The sequence below is a fragment of the Pogoniulus pusillus genome, chromosome 35, assembly GCF_015220805.1.
Source record: "Pogoniulus pusillus isolate bPogPus1 chromosome 35, bPogPus1.pri, whole genome shotgun sequence".
Taxonomy (NCBI): Eukaryota; Metazoa; Chordata; class Aves; order Piciformes; family Lybiidae; genus Pogoniulus; species Pogoniulus pusillus.
Window position 1 is genome coordinate 11771803 of NC_087298.1, and position 16705 is coordinate 11788507.

Here is a 16705-nt window from a genome sequence, read left to right on the forward strand (position 1 = left end):
GAAACCTCTGGGGACAGTTTCCCGTGTGAATTGTTTTGCCTGCTCAGCCTGATGCGCAGTGAACATAATTTGGGATGAAACTGTTTTGCACCTACCTTGGGTGACATAAAGTTGAGCAAAGTGTAGTTGGAGACTACTTTGGAGTTTGAGTTTTGTCACATCTTCCATCACTGAGCTGCTCCTAAAAGTGGACTTGCAGTGAGGATTGAGTTCCAACTTTTATCCTGTGGATATTAGAAAGAAACTGGAGGTTAGAAATATTGTTTTTATATATATAGTGAGGGTGGTGAGACACTGGAACAGGTCACCCAGGGAGTTTGTGAATGCCATGGAGGTATTCAAGGCCAGGTTGGATGGGGCCTTGAGCAACCTGGTTTAGTAGAAGGTGTCCCTGCTCATGGTGGGGAGGTTGGAGTAGATGATCTCTGAGGTCCCCTCAATGTACCACTGATACTACCTGAATGGAGGCTGGAGTGAGATGGGTGTTGGTTTGTTCTCCCAAGTAGCAACTGTCTGGATGAGAGGGAATGGCTTCAAGTTACACCTTGGAAGGTTTAGGGTGGGCATTAGGAACAATTTCTTCCTCAAAAGGATAGTCAAGCCCTGGAACATGCTGCCAAGGAAGTGATTGTGTAGATGTGGTGCTGAGGGACTTGCTTTAGAAGTGGTAGTCACAATGTTAACAGTCAATGATCTTAAAGGTCTTTTCCATCCTAAATGATTCTGTGATTCTCTCAAATCTGGTCCCCTGGACACTTGTAGTTGCCTGTGATGTGTCCACTCCTATGCTGGTGCTCAGATGTTTCCTCAGGACTCACTGCTCTCTACAACTCCTTGAAAGGAGGTTGGAGCTAGGTGGACTGGCCTCTTCTCCCTAGTATTGGGAGGTAGAACAAGAGGAAGCAGCCTCAAATTGTGCCAAAGATGTTAGGGTGGATATTAGGAAAAAATTCTTAACTGCAGCAGTGGTCAGGCATTGGCACAGGCTACCCAGGGAGGTGGTGGAGCTCCATCCCTGGAGGTGTTCAACACATGGACATGTCACTTTGGCACACGGCTTAATGGGCACGATGGTATTGTGTGACTTAATGATCTTAGTGGTCTATTCCAACCAAAACAATTCCATGATTTATTTTCCAACAGCTTCCCCCCCCCTCCTTTTTGCCCTGCAGCAGTTTGGTCCCATTTCGAGTTCTAACAGCGCCTTTGATCTTCCATTTGTGGATCCACTTGAGGATCTTGCTTGTTGGTCTGCGATCTGGTTGGTTTGGAGCAGTGTTTGATGCTCCTAGGGTGGGATTGTTTATAAAATCCCTACTTTATTTTTATTACAGCAATTATTTCCTTGTTTGGAGCAGCTGACAATACCATGACACTCTCGACTCAAACTACATCAGCCTGTGGGTTTTCCCGATGGATTTTTTTTTGTTGTTGGCTTGTTGGGTTGGGTTTTTTTTTGTCACTTACTACACAGCCTGCACTGCCTGCTTCTATTTTTATTGCTGCTCGTATTAGTCGTTGCGTAATAGCTGTGAGCACGCATTGCCCAATGCAAACCGCGGTTGGAAATAGAGGGGGGGGACACAAAAGAACAGAAAAAGCAAAAAAAGGGGGAAAGAGCCAACCCGTAGCTGTGCTTTAAACCCCCGCACCACGCGTTACCCTGCGCGGGTTCCAGCCGCGGTGCTCTGGGGGGGTAACCCGCACCTTTTGAGCTGCACTTTTAAGGGCTCTTGTACCTTTTACGAGCCCGAGAAGTGGTGGGGGAAGCCGGGATGGTTCCTGGTGGTGTCTACCCGAAGAGGACACTCCAGCCGCTCCTTTTGCGCGGCTTTTCGCCGCTCTTCCACTCGCTGACCCCGAGCCAGGCTTCTTCCCCTCCGAGGGCAGCGCGTCCGCCCACCCTGCCGCCCGCTGGCCGGGGCATCACCCCCGCTGCTTCTCTCCCCTGCCCGCCGGCCCGGGGAGGGAGCGAGGAGACGGAGAGGGAACGCTACAGGCTTCTGGGACCTGTAGTCCGAGGGCAAGCAACCACTTCTGTCCCGGCTGGGTCCTGGACTACCGTCCCCACATGGCCTTGCGCCACGGCGCATGAGCTGTCGAGCTCGGTAGCGCATCTATTATACTGCCTTGCCGAGGATAAAAAGAAGAGCAACTGGAGGGACTGTAAGGCAAACGTTGCTGGAGCTGCCGGGGCAAAGTAATCTATTTAATCTTTCCCTTTATTTGTTAGATGCTTGGGTGTGCTTTGCTAGCACTGGGCTGTGCTTTCTGGAGGGGAATGGCGGAGGGGGGAACCCGGGGAAGAAGGGGGAAGGAAAGCAAAACCCACTTGGGAAAGGCCAATGCTGGTGGTTTATTTATTTATTTTAATTTTCTTTACAACCTCCCCCCCCCCCCCCCTCTCCCCTCCCCTCCTCTCTTCTTCTGCTCCTTCTTCTTGCGAGAGCCCCGCGTCTCTTTCCCCGCCGCCCCGCAGCCTTTTGTGCGCCGCCACAATGCAACAAAGCGCGGCGGGGCTGGCTGCAGCCTGGCCATTGATTTCCTCCCGGCCCCGCCGCTCCTGCCCACCCTTTTCTTCTTCTTCTCCTTCTTCTGCCGCTTCTTCACCATCTTCTGCTCTCCCCTTCCTCCTTTCTGTTCTCGCCCAGCTCCCGAAGACACCCCGGCCAGGCGCAGCCCCGGCCCCGCTCAGCCCCGCACCCCCCACCGCAGAAGCGATTTGCTTTCTTTCCTCTATTTTTGTTGTTGTTGTTTTTCTTCTTCTTCTTCTTCTTCCCCCTTCTTTCGCTCGCTTTCCCTCGCTCTCTCTCTCTGCCCGCCATCTTTTGAAGGGTGAAAATTAGGGGCGAGAAAAAGGTGGGCTGCAGGAGCCTTGGAAAACAAGAGGGGAGGGGGGGGGCGAATTAAAAGGAAAAAAAGAAAGGGGGGAGAAAAAATAAGAGAAAGAGGGGGTGGGGGAAAAAAAGGAAAGAAAAATTAGGAGGGGGAAAAAAAAAAAAGGTGAAATAAAGATGGGAGGGAAAAGGCAAAAACAAATTGCAAAATTAAAAGACAAAAAGCTGGGGAGGGCCGAAGCAGCAGCAAAGCCCCGCTCCGGGCTGTGCGCCGCTCCCGCGGCGGGGCGCGGAGCGAAACGTGGGGCGCGGAGCGGGGCGACCACAACCCCGGCCTGCTCCCTCTCGTGTGCGTCCCCCCCCTCCCTGTGTGTGTCCCCCGCCTGGGTCAGTGGCTGGTGAGCTGGGGCAAGGTGTGAGCAGGCTTGCTGACGATGGGCGGAAAAGTGCGCGGTTCGCGTGTTGTCCGCGCCTGTGCCCGTGTATCTGCGTGTGTGCGTACGTACGGCGGCGTTCCGCGTGTAAATAGTCGGTGTTTACCCAACTTCGGTAAATAAACGGAACCCCGGGGGTTCGCTGCCCGAACTTGATACGCTTTATAGGTGTAAAAAGAACAGCAGCTCCCAGATTTATATATAGCAGCCTCCCGCTATAAATAATGCTACTGATAATCAAACGTAAAACTCCCAAACTCGGACTTACTTTTACTGCCCTCCCCCCGTTTATGCTCCTTGTTTGGGTTTTGCCACCCCCCCCACTCCTTCCCCCCGCCCCCGGGACGCAGGGGTTGGAGCATTTATTCGCCAGCCTCTTGGTTTCACTTTCAGACAAAGCTGCAGTGTTCAGGTGGCAGAGCTGAGCCTCTGAAGCCGCACGGTCCAGTCGTGCGGGAGCTTTGGAGGCAACTCAGGTTTTCCTACAGCCTGGCTTTGACAGCGTGGAGCGTGCCTTCTGTTTGAGCTCTGTGCTTAAAAATCCTCTGACAGGTCCCTAGTGGAGATGGACCTTGCCGTTGTTGCCTTCGGGAATCGAAAGTTGGCCAAAGAATCTTTCTGTTGTTGTTGTTTTACTTCTTTGGATAAGCAAATACAGTGCTTCCTCTGCTGCTTCCAACGCTTATGTCTTGGGTTTGCATCTTAAGTTCCCTGGAGGGGATGGACCTTGCTGTTGTTGTCTTCAGGAATCCAAAGTTGGCCAAATAAACTTTTTGTTTGGTAAGCAAAGGTGGTGTTGATTCCCCTGATCCTTCCAGTGTTTATGTCTTTGTTTTTTTCACCTTAAGATCCCTAGTGGGGATGGACCTTGCTGTTGTTGTCCTAAGGAACGGCAAGCTGGACAAAATAAACCTTTTCTGGATAAGCAAACACGGTGATTCCTCTGATACTTCAAACATTTATGTCTTGGTTTTGTATCTTTCAGTTCCTTGCCACTAGTAAATTGTAGGTTGGGGATGTGTGTGGGGAGGTTGAAGACAATTAGTAAAGCACACCTGCTGTGAGTTCTTACTGGGAGTAGAGGATGTGAGGGGTTGGTTTATTTTGTTAATGTGCTTGTTAGTATTTGTCATGTGTTCACTGTATCTGAGTGCACTGAGGGGGTGTCTCTGAACTAAACCTGGAAATTTAGATTTAAAGCTGATAAGGGATCAGAGAGGACTTGGTGGCTGCCACATGTGAGTTGGAAAGGTAGAATAAGTACGAGTCAATTACAGCAAACAAGAAGTTGTTCTCAAAGCAGTCTGGTTGCTTTACAAGCAAGGCTAGCCCCCAAAGTGATCTGTCTGTATTGCTTGCAACCCCCCTGCTGCTTGAGTGTGCTGGGAGTGCAACACCATCCTGCTCCTCATCTGCAGACCCCGGCAGCAGGCAGCTGTGAGTCCTGTTTCATTACTGCAGGAGTGTGGGGAAGTTTTTTGTAATACACAGGGAGGCTCCTGCTGGAACAGAGCAACTGATTCCAAAGCCTTCTTTTTAGAAAGAACTGCTCGGGCTGTCTACTTGTTTCTCTTTAGTCCACCTGGGTTAAAAATGCTCTTTGATGTATGTGTATGGTGCTTTGAGAGTGTTTAATAAGAGCGTTGGACAGAGGTTCGCAGTCTGCTTCAGCGATCAGCATGAGCTTGATTGCAATACTGCTGTCTCCGTTCCCTGCTCGGCGCTGAGACCTTTTAGTTGTAGTGACCTGTTGGTGTAGAGCTTAAATCAAGAAAGAATGCCTGTGCAGTGTCAAGTGGCTGAGGTTTGGTCTCAAAACTTGACTGAGGAGGATTATGTCTGTCTCTTCAAACAAAAACTTGGCTCTGGAAAGTAAACTTGTGTCACTTAAGCACTGAGGTGCTTTCAGAAGCTTTAGTTCTTGTCATTAAAAAACACCAAACCCAAACCTTATGTAGAAGAGCATTGAGAAGATGTCTGATGTTTCCAGTTCAGTGAGCGTGCAAGGCAGCAGTGCTCTTCTCTCTGTCTCTAGAGAAGGTTGTGTTGGTGGCTGCAATTATGAGTGTTTTGGTGTGGCTTTGTTGCTTCTTTGCGCTGGCTGCAATGACTTCAATCACGTTCTTAATAATCCTACAGAAGGCTCCTTTTCTGAGCTAAGGACTGTGTGTTTAAGACTTCATCCTTCAGTTTTCCCTTAAGAACAGTGAGGGTTCTTGATAACCACAAACCACATCTACAGGCTGAAGGTCCAGTCAGCCTGGCCTGAAGATCAGGGGAGACCCTGAGCTTCTTGCCCCTGAAGGAGCACACGGATACAGCAGGTTACCCCGGTGAAGACAAGGGCTTCCCACGGCTTTTCCAGACGTCTTTGAATTGATACAAGTTCCGAAAGATGCTGTTAAATGTTTACCTCTTACCTGGGAGGCAGAGGCACTTGTGCCCTGCTGCACGCCTACAATCTCACTCTTTCTCCCTGGAGTAATCTGGGAGCCAGCTCGTTGACAGCACAAACAACTGAGGAGTCAAATCCCTCTCTTCTGCAGCAGCTGAATGATACAGTGAGGTTTCATGTTTCAAAGACTTAATTACTTTTACAAAATATATTCCTCTCTGTCTGCTTTGGGAAGCTTATCAGGTGCTTTCAGCTCAGACAGAACTACACTTGGCTAAATAAATGAACAAAAGAGTGGTTTGCATCTTGCTGCTGTTTGGGTTTTTTGGTTGGGTTGGTTTTTTTCTTTAATCCTAGTTGCTCCTCTGCTAATTTGCAACATTCATTAATCTGCAGTGGGTTTCCCAGTCATTAGGGTGAACTGCCTGCTTTGTTTTGTGGTGTGCCGTTGGTTTTGTTTTGTTGGGTTGGGTTTTGTGTTTTAAATTGCCACATTCTTCTCCGGTAACAGCCCAGAACACCCTTGTAGGCAATAAGAGTTCTGGGAATTAGGAAGGAGCTGTTGTTTGCTGTGCTGCTGCTTAGCGAGCTGTCTGGAGGTTTTGGAAGGCTATGTGCACATCTCCAGCTTTTCATTCTACAGTATCTCTGCAGCATTAAGTGTGGTTTTGTCAATCATTAGCGCTTGTTGGAGGTGAACAACTTTCTTTGTGGCACTCTTTAACCCACTTACTGCTAAAGCCAGCATTGGAACCATTTAAATTCTTCTAGAGAGCGATGTGGAAGTTCACTTCTTTTACTGGTCCTTATTCTTCCATTACTCCTGCTAAGATACCGACTGAAGAAATACTCATCTGTGTTTTGGATTCCTTCTGCACTTCTCCAGGCCTCAGTCTCTTTCTAGCTGAAGTCCCATAAGAAGAAACCATGTCTGGAAGTCTTTTAGCAGCATGGATAAACCTGGGCAGAGGAGAGGATTTGTCTCACCGAGGCTTGACATTCTCCACCAACAACACAACAGGTGTAGCTAAGACAAATTGAGGTGAAGTTTCTGTGCCTGGAGGACCAGTGTGGAACAAAATGCCCTGTCTGAACTGATTCCACTTGGATTTATGCTTGGAGGTTTAGATTCCGTTTCATTTGACACCGATCTGCTTTGGGAATGATCCTGTTTGTTCCTCTCTGTCCGTTACTAAGAAGAGGCAGAGCCAGAAAAGGATTGCAGTTTTCCTTCTGGGCATTGAGAGCCAGTTACACTTGGAGCATTTCACTGATACCTTCCAGAGGACTTCCAGCACTGCCACAGATCCACGATGCACTTTGTGTGAGTCCCTCATCCGTCGTAACCAAATCCAACTTGTGGTGAAGGAAAAGCACCATTCTCCTTGTGTAATTGTTTTCAAGGGCTAAACTTACCCTCGTTTAACACTTTGGAGGGTCCCTGCTTGTGGATCTTGCTTTCTCAGAACCCACCAGGATGGCTATGCTGAGATAAATCTGTTTTGTAAAGCTGCACTGGCCTGTAGGTTTGGCCAGGAGCAAGTGCGGAGTCTGCAGTCCTGGGTTATTTTGCTGGGAGGGGACACAGGACATAGCAGCCTTTTTGCTTACCAAGGCTGGTTTAGCACCATGCTGTCGTGAGTCTGATGCACTGAGCAGTGTGTATGTGTTCATACTGTGTGTGCAGAGATTGTCTGTGGGGATCACAGAATGCCAGGTGGTAAGGTACCCCAAGGATCATCTGGTCCAAGCCTACATCTTCTCCTTCCGTGGGGATGATGGAGAGTGCTGTTCTTTAAAGTGAAGTGTTGCTTTTTCACAGCTGTTTTGTGTTGCTACAGTTCTGGTTAGGGTCTGAGAAATGGCATTGAAGTGCAGCTCTTCAAGATGCTGTGTGAAAGAAGGTGAAAATGTGTTCCTCTGAATTTTGCTGGAGTCAGTGTCAGTCACCATCAGGCGGTGGGATGAAAGTGTGGTCCTTTTCCGGACAGGAATAAGCTACACAGGAATAAATGAGGATACTTGTGCTCATGCTGTCATGGCTGTGCTTCCTTTGACTTGAACTTCATCCATATGCAAGAGCTTTAAGAGAGGCTTAGGGTTTGTCTGTCCTCGCTGTGCAGGGAGCTAAGCCCTGGGTGCTGTCAGGAGCTGTGCGTGGGGAGGCTCAGCTCCTGGCAGGAGCCTGTCTGTCTGCTTCAGCAGTGCTCCTCTGGGTGGGTGGAAGGAGACCACCTTTGGGTGTGATAGGCAGTGGAGTGCACCCTTTGTCCTCCCAAATAACAGCCCCTGTTCCCTGCATAGATCAGATTCTCATGCCTAGATTTTTCCCTTTCTGGTGTGCTCTTGGGGAGTTTCAGTCAGACACATAAAAACTCAGGCAGCAGAAGCTGTGCTGATGCTCTCTCAGTGACAGCAGCTTTGCTATCACAGTTTATTCACACCTTCACTGACCTGCAACTTCCATGTGTAGCTGAGCAAATTTATGGATCTACCCAACCTCAGCAAGGCACTTTTCAGCTGAAATAACCATACCACATACAGCCTTTCGGACTTGTTTGGCTGTGTTTGCTTTAAGTTAACACCTTCAGTTATTCTGAGACCAGGGGCTTGTTCAAAGGCAAGGCACTTAACTTGGTTTGGAAACAGATAAAGCAAAGACAGTGCAACCCATTTAGGGGAATGTGTAAGAGGTGAGTGGTGGCCCTAGCTGGGAGGGCAACCACAGTGTAGAAGTTGTTGCTGTCCGTGGCTAAGCTGCAATAAAAACTTGGTGGGTGGGTGTACTTACTCTGCCCATTACTAAGTGTAACATTACTGTGGCTCAGCTAATGAGTAGTATATTTATGTCCTGGTAATTCAATCACTTTGATTTCATTCTTCATCCCTTTACACCGACTTGATTGTCATGTATTGATTTAGGTGGAGTTGGCATGGGGAAGTTGCAGGGCTGGAGCTGGAAAGTCAGAGCCTGATGAAACCAGTGGCAGCTCATTCATTCTTACTGCTTGGAAAGCTTTTTTTGTCCTACAGTAGATCTGTTCTTTTTCAGTACACTTGAAAAAGTGCATTGAAAAGTCACTTGGAGTACTTCTTAGACTTTTTTTTAGGTGAGGTTTTTATTTACCTCCAGCTCTGGAGTCCTCAGCACAAGAAGGACATTAACCTGTTGGAGTGGGTCCAGAGCAGGCCACAAAAACAATGTGAAAGCTGGAGGACAGACTGAGAGAGTTGGGGATGTTCAGCCTGGGGAAGACTTTCTTGTGGCCTTTCAGTACTTAAAAGGGGGTGATCAGAGAAATGGGGACATTGTATTTATCAGGGCCTATTGTGACAGGACAGGGAGTGATGAGTTTGAACTGAAAGAAGGAGATTAAGAATGGGGAGAAGGAAGAAATTTCTCACACTGAGAGCGCTGAGGTCCTGGCTCAAGTCACCCAGAGCGGTGGGAGCTGCCTCATCCCTGCGGCTGTCCCAGGTCAGGTTGGTTGAGGCTCTGAGCAGTCTGCTCTTGTTGCAGATGTCCCTGCAGACTGCGTGAGGTTTGGACTAGATGACCTTTAAACCTTCCAACCCAAAATATTCTGTGGCTTAGGAAATAAATTTAAGAATGGAGTAGGAGCAGCAGAAGTGCACAAGGGAGGTCTGTTGATGAAAGTATTTCCCCTAATGAATGGCTTTGGTTCTGCTGTGTGCTGTGAAATGCTCCTAACGAGTCAACATACCGATCGGGTGTCTGTTTACTACGAGCCTGTTTTCTCTGTTGATGTTTGCGTGGAGCTGCCCCTGAGGATAACATCTGTAGCACTTGTAAATGATATTAATAATGCTGATATATGGCCATGCAGTGCTGGTGATGTAAGAGAGAGCTGCACTGTGGCTTAGTAGCTACAGAGAGAGCAGAAACCAAGCCTTTAATGAGGTAACACACTGTAATTGAATGCTCTTGGCAAGGGCTCTGTATTTTATGCTTTGCTGGGAATACCTTGTGTTTAGTTTCATTAAGAGGAGGTAATCTTCCTGCCTCTTAAATTCAGTTGGAAATGGAATTTGGCTGGATCTAACCTCCCCTCCCTAACAGGTGTCATGAAGGACCTCTTGGGTGCCGTGGTTTATCTTTCAGAAACGTGTTTAAAGAGCGTTGCGGTGTGGGGAGAGGGATAAAGCCAGGCAGCAGTTTGAGCTTTGCAGTTGCTTCAACTGCCAATTAGTGCTGTACCTACTAAAGAACAGTTAAATGTGTCCAGAAGCCCCTGTTAGGGGATTGGAGCACCTTGTAAATAGAGATTCCTCTCAGTGTTTGCTTTTTAACCTAACAATTCACTGTAACTATAACACCGAGAAGGAATTACTGCCTAAATGAAAAGAGTAATGACATTTAATTGTAGGGGATGGTGGAACTATTCATACCCTTACTTCAGGAGTGGGGAACTGACAAGCCCACAGCATGGGGTGTCAAGTACCCAGCCGAGGCGTCAGCATCCCATTTTGTACCTGTCTTTTTGGTAATTCTCTACAGGTACAGCAGGAGCTTGGAGATACTCTGCCCAGCAGGGAAGCATCCTTGCTCTTGGGTTTTTACTGCCTTTTCAAAATGCTTTGTGTCCAATAATATCTCTCTTTTTTCTTGGGAAATCAAAGTGTAGAAAAAGCAGCAATCACGACAAACCCTTTTGTGTTTAGACTATGTGTGATTTATTTACTACAGCTTGAATCAAACTGAATGAGTTTGAGGGATGGTTTGGGGCTTGTTGGTTTTGTTTTGGTTTCTTTTTCCTTGCGTTGTAAAAGTACACAGAGCACCATATGCTGATTAAAAAGGGGAAGGGCAGACTCTCCTTTTCAGAACATGACTGTTTAACTCTGCAGATCATATCCTTTTAAAAGCAGAAAAAAGAACCCTGCGAGGGTGTAGACGTGAAATAATCCCATTAGGAGTTCTGAAGCCTGCACGGGTGTTGCCACGTTGAGCTTTACTGGGTGTACCTATAAATGCTTGTGTTATGCACGTATCGTCTGAAACTTGGCTTGCTGCCAGGCTGGGGGGGGGGGGGGTGGTTCTTGGGTTGGGTTGAAATAATGAAACTGAAATGTGCTTTGTTGACCTAAAATTGACAAAAGTGATTCTTGGAGTCGCAGACTGAATGAATGTGCAGTAGTAGAAGTCTTGCTTTGGAGAAGGTGGGCTGGAAAAGCAAGAGGTGGATGAAAGAGAGTTAGGAGACAGAGCTGTGAAGGTACTGACCTGAGCTGTGATTTTTTGGGATTTTTCTTCTGTTTAAGACTATTACAGCTTGGCACTTAGTGCCTCCTTCCTGGCCTGTCTAGACTGCTCACTCCTTAGGGCAAAAGCTTGCTGCGTGCGGTGCTGTGTCCTAGTCAGGGCGCTGGAATCTCTTGGTCATAGTACAGCTGGTGCCTAGGCACATCCTGATGAAATACAGCTAAGTTGAGATGTTTGAGCTGTCAACTCTCTGCTTTAGGTATCAAGCCTCACATTTTCCTCGTCTCTCCATCCCACTTGCAGTGCCTGATCACGAGCAGAGGCTGGAGTCTCCTATGGTGTGTCCAGTGTCTGTTGGGTGGTGGTCGTGTCTAGTTGATGCTGCATGGCAGTATGAACCCTGACCAAGCCAGGATGAACCCCACCAGGGGTTCCCTCCCCGTGCTGTAGTCTGTAGTTGAGAACAGTGGAGTGGCTGAGTGTAATGCAGCATGCTGGGAGCTTGTGTGGTATGGGGCCCTGTGTCAGTAGTTTCAAACTGTGTGAAATGGAAAGCTTCAACTTCTTCTTCCCTCACTGTGTATTCCTCCTTTCTTTTCCTGTCTTTCTCCACCTTTGCTTTCTCCCACAGGGTCCAAGTTAGCTGTGTGTTTCCTCTTCCAGTAGATTTCTGCACTTGGCTTTGTTCCCCTGATTTTGCTTATGGAAGGGAAGTGAATAAAAGGAACCCTAGGTTGGTTCTGCTGAAGCTGATGAGTATCAGGTTAAAACTGTTCAGCATCATCATTCAATACTGACCAAGAACTTCAGCCTTCTTGCTTGTGACTTTATTGGTGTGTACAGGATGGACCTGTTGCTCCTGGACTTTTGGACATGTGGTTTGTTCTTAGTAGCTCTCACCAAGAGAGGTTTTCCTCCTTTGCTCTGGTATGCTGTGGCAGAGCTATCTGATGGCTGGGCAAGCAGGGATCCAAAGATCTTCTGTCACTGAGATCTGTCACAAGCAGGCTCACAGTGAAGAAACATCAGCTTGTCACATAGTTAAGTTTCCCACTTCAGAGCAGCTGGGAATGCTGTCAGGGAGGATGCTAATAAAGGAGGGCTGTGGTTTAAAGCCAAGTGACCAAATGGATTTGGGGTTCTACTTGATCTTAAGTACGAATTTGAGCACACAAGCAGGGATGAGCAGAGGTGGAACAGCACATTCTGTCTGTCTGTGGAGTTTAAAGTGAGACGAGAAACACTGAGAGGTGTAACAACAAAGGTAGCAGACAGCATTTGTGCCAGGTCTGAATTTGTGGGATTGGCAAGTTTGAAGAAGTTGTGGCCACACCTGTAGAGTCTTTTACAGTGCCCATCAGCAAGGTTTGAATTTGGTTTCACCACTTTTTTCCCCCTCCTTGGCTAACTTTCCTATAAACGTGGAGACTCCTCATCTGTGCTTGCTTTCTGTGGTGGTGTAGGAAACCTGAAGACCCCAAGATCTCTGTGCTGTTGCATGCCTTGTGCAGTGGAACTCCTGTCACCTCCTGCGGCAATCCTGCAGTGAGAGGATGTATCTTCGAGGCTGGGTAGCACCGACTAGATCAACTATCATGGCTATTGTAGCTGCAACAATAGCAGCACCCACAAGTCTAATCGCTCTGAATAGACTTTCCAACCCCAGATAAGCAGCATTTAACTTCCTTTGATATTTTATCTCTTCCTAATAGCTAAAGAAGAGATTGACCCAGGTAAAGAGGCCAGAAAACCTGAAGAACTTGAATTCCTGTCTTTGCCTGAACCTTCCTTGGAGATTGTTCCTGATTGACCAATTAGTTATGTCTTGTAGGTGATAAGTCAGCAAAACTCCCTGTGGAAAGGTGCTGAGCCTCAGAAGCTCTGCAGCTTATCGAGAGGGGAAAGTTGCTTAGCGCTTAGCAGGTTGGAGCTTGAAGTGGTTACTGAATCATAGTGAACTGAGATGCTGTGTTGTGGTTTCTACCATACTTCCAAGGTGCCTTCAGCCATGTTCCTGTCTCCCCTGGGTTCCCCACCCTTCTATCCTGCTCCTGACACGCTGGGAGCTTGTGTGATATGTGACTGTGTGCCAGCATCATCCCAGGGCTTCCTTTTTGCCTGATGTCCAAGGCTTCTGCTGCACAGGAGCTCTTGGGGGCTGCAGTGATCCCTACAAGTGCTAGAAACTGCCCAGTTCAGTATGCTGCAGGGTGTGATAGAAGAGAGATCTGCTCAGAAGCAGGTTTTCTTTACCTGCTGTCTGGCTTCTCACTGGCTCTTCCCTCAACGGTGAGGTGGTGTGGGTTCATCCCTGTGGGTCATGCAAGGTAATTTCATTCCATCTCCACCTTTCTCCCCTAGGAAGAAATGGCACGAGCAGGCTGTGCCCAGACATGTAATTCTCCCAAACACTTCCCTTTCTCTGCCAAATCTCTGTTAGCAAAATGAGGGCTGGAGCAGCCCAATGCTTCTTTTCCGTTGCCGTAAAGGTGTCACTGCTGTGCTTTGTGAGGGGCACAAGCCCTAGCATTAGGATTCTCAATCACTGGAACAGGCTCCCCAGGGAGGCGTTTGAATGCCTGCTCCTGGAGGTGCTTAAAAGGCAGATGTGGTGCTGAGGGCCATGGTTTAGCACCAGTGTTGGTAGGTAGGTAATGGTGGGGCTGGCTGATCTTAAAGGTCTTTTCCAGCTGAAATGATTCTCTGATTTTCCTGGGAAGCACCAACCCATTCCCATCCTATCGATCTGACTTTCACTTCCCAGATTGATTTTCAAGCCACCAGCCTGCTCCTAGCTGCTTATTTCCACGGCTACAGCTCAGTATTTGTTAACATTTTCATTATGGATCACCCAGTTAATTTGCTGAGGTACTTCCTGGAAGATTTTTTTTCCCCCCTCCAAGTGCAGTTCACTTTATTTCAGAAATCCCAGTCCAGTCCTTAACTGCAGAGTCAGGTCACAAAGCTGTGACTGAACTCCTCCAGTCAGGAATCCCAACACAGAGTGAGCTTTTTAATCACTTACACTTTTCCTTCCTCCTGTAGCCTTGTTAACAAACCCATCTGTAACTCCAGGGCTTGCACAAAACCAACATATGTCCCTCCAGCTTTTCAGAGGACCACAAAAAGCAGGGCTGCCAGAAATGTCCAGAGGTCAGTCTGTTCTCCTCCTTCATCCAAAACAAGGCCAACCATACCTAATCCATTACCCAGGCCAGTTCTTTAAGCTGTGCTCAAAAGGAAATCTAAGGCTATGAAAGTGAACTTGTTGCAGCCTGAAACATCCTTCCCTGCACGGGAAACTGCAGCTTTAATTGAGCCCCACATGATTTGTGTGTTGCAGGAGGTATGTGACATGCACCTAAATTCTTGCTCAGGCTTGATCAGAAGATGCTGCCAGTGGTGTTAGTAACTGAATGAATGAAGGGAAATACTCTGGCCCATAATTATCAGAAAGGCCACAGTTTTATTTGAGGTAACCAGAACAGTGCTTGTGAAAGTCCTGTCTTTAGGACTTGTACGGCTTCACAGATTGCATTGGGTTGGAAAATACCCTCAAAGGTCGACTTGTCCATCCCCCCTGCAGTCAGCAGGGCCACTTCCAACTAGATCAGGCTGCCCAGAGCCACATCAAGTCTAATCTTGAATGTCTCCATGGGCAACCTGTTCCAAGATAAAGTGGCTTTTGAGTACCCCTGAGTTTGAGGGCATGTGAGACATCTTAAAGCAGGCAGATTTGCAGGGAGCACTGAGTGTGTATCAGATGTGAAGGCCCTTAAAAGAGCTTCTTAGCTACTGGTTAGGAACCCACAGGCTCCTTGCTGAGGAACCACCTGCTCTTGTGCCAGGGAGAGACCAAGGGTGGGAAATGCATCTGCATAATCAGATGAGCATTACACTAACCAAGTCAAAAGCCAAGGAACTGACTTAATCTTCTGTGATCTTTTTTTTCCCCTCCCTCCTCTCGAGGTGATTTAAGGACACAGTTGCATCTCCCAGTCTCAGGATGTTACTGGGGCCGTGCTCAAAATAATATACATGAAAAGCAAATCTGGTGGGTGGAATTAATGATTTGGGAGAAGATGAGGCCAGCTGAATGGTCTGTCACTGCAAAGCTGTGGTGTGCCATGGGGCACTCAAGCCAGATTCCAGCTTCCTGCAACGAAGCCAAGTGCAAATGCTTCATCCCCAGGTCTTAAGGGACTTGGCATGTTGAGTGCAGTGTGTGTGTGTGTGCCTGCCAAGGCAGTGTTGGATGGTTAAAAATTCATCTGTCCTCACCTCTGGGTCTGAAATTGAAGGGGGTATTGAGTTTGAAGAGAACATCCTTGCTGACATGGAGTTGGATGGTAATGAAAGTTGCCTGAGTTTCAGAGGCAGTGAAGGGAAAGGAAGACAGAATAGAGGAAAAGGAGAACATCCACCAGCTTTTGTTTCCTTCTGAGGAGCTTGAAGGAATGGTGGTGTAGCTCATTCTGGAGTGAAGTGGGTACAGCTGCCCTCAATTCTGGATCTTATTCACATTAAGGTTGTGTTGGGGGAAGTAGCAGTGGGCTAAGCCTCTGCTGCAGTTGTAGCAAAGACTGAGCATGCTGGGCATGATGACCATGAGCCTGCTGCTTTTCTGAGATGGGGAGTAGCATATGGTGGCAAATCTGACCAAGATTCCAGCTATTGCTTCTGTCAGGGGAAAAAGGGACTGAGCATCTGCTTTGGTGGCTCTGTGCAGGGGAGTAATGCATGCAGCAGCAGCGTGAGAATGCCTGCTCCAGCTGCCCTGCTGCCTCAGTGTGGTTCTGCCTGCTGGCTCCATCCTGCCTTCAGAAACACTCAGCTGCTGCCTTTCATGCTTTGCTTCAGAGGTGCAGTTTCTCTGGTGGGCTGGTTTGTGAAACTGAGGTCAGGCACTGGCAGGGTTTCAGGGCTCTGCTGCAGGCTCAGTGGATGGCCCTGGGCAGGTCACTTCAGCGTGCTGGGATGTGAGTTGTGAGCAGCTCTTCAAGGTAGGAACAGGGTCTTGCTGTACTGCAGAACCACAGAGTGGCTTGAGTTGGAAGAGGTCTTAAAGGTTATCTAGTTCCAACCCCCCTGCCTTGCATAAGGACACTTAAACCACTAGACCAGGTTGCTCCAAGTCTGATCTTGAATGCTTCCACGGATGAGGCATCCACGACTTCCCTGGGCAGCTTGTTCCCAGTGTCTCGCCAGCCTCAGAGTGCCTGCAGAGTGCCAAGTACTGCGAGACCTTGGTCTCTGCACAGCTTCCATGTGCTACTGTAATGTAAATAATAACGTGGAGACAAAGATGAGGTCAAGGAACATCTCTTAAACTTGATAATTTTCCCTGATGGGAAGATTTATGTTGCTGTTTCTGGCTGGAACAGTGCCAGGTTTTTGATGTGTGTCCAAGTCCCCATGCAGCAATGCTGTAGCAAGGAAGGGAAGAAGCAGGGTGGTGGGACTGCCGTGCTAACGTAAAGCTTGCTACCTTCTCATTTTGCAATCCAAGCAAATCCCACCCTGTGCTGCAGCCCCAGCAGCTCGGCAGGGAGGGGAGGAGGGAGGGAGCCATCCGTTAGGTGGGGAGCGCTGCCAGGGGAAGCGGCAGAGCCGTTAGCTGAAGCAGCAGGCTGGCTGGCACAGCGCAGGCTTCGTGGGGCTCCAGAGCTTCTTTGCAGAGAGCCTCCACCACTGCAGACAGGCCGTGGGCTGCATCAGCTGAGTAAAATGTTAGCCTGCTAGTAGAGGGAATTGCTAACATGTTTTCTCCATGCCAGTTGTCTCTGCACTGACTGCCCCATGCGTGAGCAGCTCA

The 16705-nt window shown here is 48.3% G+C and overlaps 1 protein-coding gene across 1 annotated transcript in view; it reads left to right on the forward strand.

The window, feature by feature from the left end:
• Window positions 1-2098: 2098 nt before the first annotated feature.
• The window catches only part of BRD3 (bromodomain containing 3), a 41756-nt gene continuing 27149 nt past the window's right edge, over window positions 2099-16705 (forward strand). The window contains 1 exon segment of the mRNA XM_064170946.1: window positions 2099-2200. The gene's annotated coding sequence lies outside the window, so the exon portion shown is untranslated.